Source organism: Echinops telfairi, unplaced genomic scaffold (genome assembly GCF_000313985.2).
Source record: "Echinops telfairi isolate 266 unplaced genomic scaffold, ASM31398v2 ScPeMD7_9;HRSCAF=40, whole genome shotgun sequence".
NCBI classification, from domain to species: domain Eukaryota; kingdom Metazoa; phylum Chordata; class Mammalia; order Afrosoricida; family Tenrecidae; genus Echinops; species Echinops telfairi.
This window is the reverse complement of record NW_022103906.1, coordinates 23,698,405-23,701,265: the sequence shown is the minus strand read 5'-3', so window position 1 is coordinate 23,701,265 and position 2,861 is coordinate 23,698,405. Positions and strand designations below refer to the sequence as shown.

The 2,861-nt window shown below is 58.8% G+C and overlaps 1 protein-coding gene across 2 annotated transcripts in view; it reads right to left on the bottom strand.

Annotated features, from left to right (window-relative positions):
* Positions 1 to 2,602, bottom strand: part of LOC101652528 (phytanoyl-CoA 2-hydroxylase interacting protein) — an 11,184-nt gene extending 8,582 nt beyond the window's left edge. Inside the window, exon 1 of one of the 2 annotated variants that reach the window (XM_004707592.3) lies at positions 2,104 to 2,602. The gene's annotated coding sequence lies outside the window, so the exon portion shown is untranslated. Of the gene's footprint in view, positions 1 to 570; positions 987 to 2,103 lie in introns of those variants that run through there. The other variant, XM_045286930.1, reaches the window with a different exon arrangement.
* Positions 2,603 to 2,861: the final 259 nt, after the last annotated feature.

Genomic DNA, 2,861 nt, shown 5'->3' with positions numbered 1-2,861 from the left:
CCACCTCTCCTCTCCTCTCCTCTGCATGGTCAGGAACTAGGGCTTAGGAACAAGCCGTGTGGGTACCTTGTGCGAAAGCAGGTACTTTCATTTATAGCTCTCCCAGAAGTTCCAGCCCACACTTTCCCGTCAGTTAAGTCTGCTCCAGAGCCTGGCACCTCTCAAGGAATCTGTGGGCTGCCTGGGTGGTGGGCGCAGGGTGAGGCATGTGGCTGATGGCTCCTACCTGCTCCAGTGTATCACCTGAGTCCGAGTTTCATCTTAACTTTCCACCCTGACTCTTGTTTCTGCCTTTAAGGCAGTTCAGCCAAACGGCAGTGGCTTTGTATCCAAGATGTCCTAAGGTAAATAAATCTGTGCCTGCTCCCCAGGTCCAACCCAGAACTGGGTCAGGTGTCTGGAAGCCATCTCACAGCACTACCCCCCAGTGGTGACAGACGGGGGACGCTCAGGTGCAGGGGAACTTAGCTCGGGCGAGAAGAGAAGCACCAACACACACGACCATGGGCACACCCCCACCCTGGAGAGGGTCTGAACAGCAGCCCCCTACCCTCACAGGACAGAGGGTACCTGGGAATGGACACCTGTGCCCAGCTCGGGACCTCTCTCCTCAGAGCCCTCTCAGAGACGGGGGCAGCTGCGTTTGGTGGTTGACGTCTTCAGAACGGGGTGGCTGCACGTCTTTCGCCTGCACAGTTCTAGGAGAGCTGAGACTGCACCTCCCCCGGGCTGGTGGGGAGCAGGGGCTGCAATAGGGACGCCAGACCTGGCAGTCCGGAAGGCAGGGTGACAGTGGGTGATACTCGGGGAGCAGTAAAGCCGAGGTTTCGCTGGACCGATGATGGGCGTGAACCCCAAGTTATCGACGCCCAGATGACTGCGAAAGGGCAGGGTGTGAGGGACAGGTTGAGGCAATGCCTTAGAAACACCCACACTCCCGTGTCAATCCACCCAGAGAGGAGCTTTCCTACGCCTACACACACACACACACACACACACACACACATATGTGCACATGCGCACATGTGGCTCACACAGGCTGCGCACGCCTCCGCATACCCCTCCACTCCCACACATGCATCCACACACTCAGGTACCTTCCAACACCTCCTACCTCCTCACAGGACCCTCCCACTGGCTGCCGTGCCCATACGGACCTGCCTGTGCTCCCGTCCAGAGGCACACGCACTCACACTCGAAGGCACACTTTTGCACAAGCCATATTTGGGCAAAAGGGAACGCAGCAGGCACCAACATGCCTACATGCCACCACCCCCGCGAGAAGGCACCTGACCTGTTTGCGCACCCTTGTCCGTTCACCCCCTGCCCACGTTCTTGTCTTCGCTCACAAGTCTTCGGAAAGGTGTTCGCCTTTAGTCACAGGCTGCCAACCTGAGCCCATCACATGCCAACAGGTTTGTGTACCTGCCCAGGTCTACCCACAGACAACGGCTCCAGCCCACACTTCCCGCCCACCCGGTGCCTGCTGCTCCAGAGCCGCACCTCCCCACACAGAGCCCCTCTGCTCGCATGGCAAGTGATATGTCCACCCATAAACACACTGCCTCCCAGTGCCTCCACATGCATGTTCCAATGGGCCACTCAGATACGCCTCCCTGTACCCATGTTCTTCATGTGTACATGACAAACACATTCCCAGACATGCCCCCCCCCAATCAAAACCCACACATACACGGACCAACTGCACACAGAATTATCTACGCATGCAGACCGCAGACTCCTCACAAACATGCACACATGCCGTACACACTGATGCCCCTTCCCCAGACCCAATCAGAAAAGCTGCCCGGGTGGGTGCCAGAGGGACCGAGAGCCTTCCCCTAACCCGCTGTCCCTGCTGGCGGTGCTGACTGCAGCAGAATGGTCACGGGGTGACTAACTGTGGTGCCCCAGCTACTGGATCCAGCTGTTAACCCCTTGGCCAAGGGCCTTGGGGAAAAGGGACAAGGTCATCAGGCCTGGCATTCCAGAAGGGCACCCGAAGCACTGACAGCACCCGGGTGCCCCAGCTCCCAGCTCCAAGCCACTCTGAGTCTGTCTCCAGAGGGACAGCAGGATGCTGGGGGCAGGAAGGGTACTCACCTGGCTCCACTCGACTCTGCAAAGGAAGATCTGGAAGGGCAAGGCAGAAAAGGGGGATGGAGGCGGCGGTAGGGATGAGCTCCCAGGCACAGGAGCAGCGCCGGATGCCTGGGTTACAGGCAGCACAGGCTCGCTCCTCTCCCCGCGGAGGCTTCTTCCATGCCCCGCAGGCAGCTCCTGTCTGGTTCTGCAGCCCGAGCAGCTGCTGCCCCGGTGTGACGGTGCTCCCCGGCTGAGCACAGGGAGGGAGACAGGAGAGAAACCAAAGAAGCGTGGAGGACGGAGGCAGGGAAGGCAGAGAAAGCAGGAGAGAGACAGACAGAATCTGGCTCCACCAATGGGATCCGTGGCTGTACAGCGTCAGGTGACAATAAGCAAGCCTGGTCCCGCTCACTGGGCTGGTGGGAGGAGGAAAGGGCAGAGGGTCTCCCAGGGAGCCACACACTTGTCTTCAGTAACAATGGCCGGGCGGCCACCTGCCCCCATTCTTTCAGGGCAAGTTGCCCTCAGAAGAAGTCCATCCAACACCCCCCTATTTGGAAATCTCTGACTTGAATGCAGCCCCCAAACTTTAGGATGCTGGGATAGGGGTGGAGCTTAGCTCAAGGCTTGGAGCCCCAAAACAAGGCTTCTGATTGGGGGAAGGGGAAAAAGGCTGTAGAGGGACCAGATGGGGGTGTGTGAGCCATGGGGGTCTGCCTTCAGCCTGGAACCTCACCCCAGCATCTTTTACTGCGCTGTGGCTCCAGAATCATCCT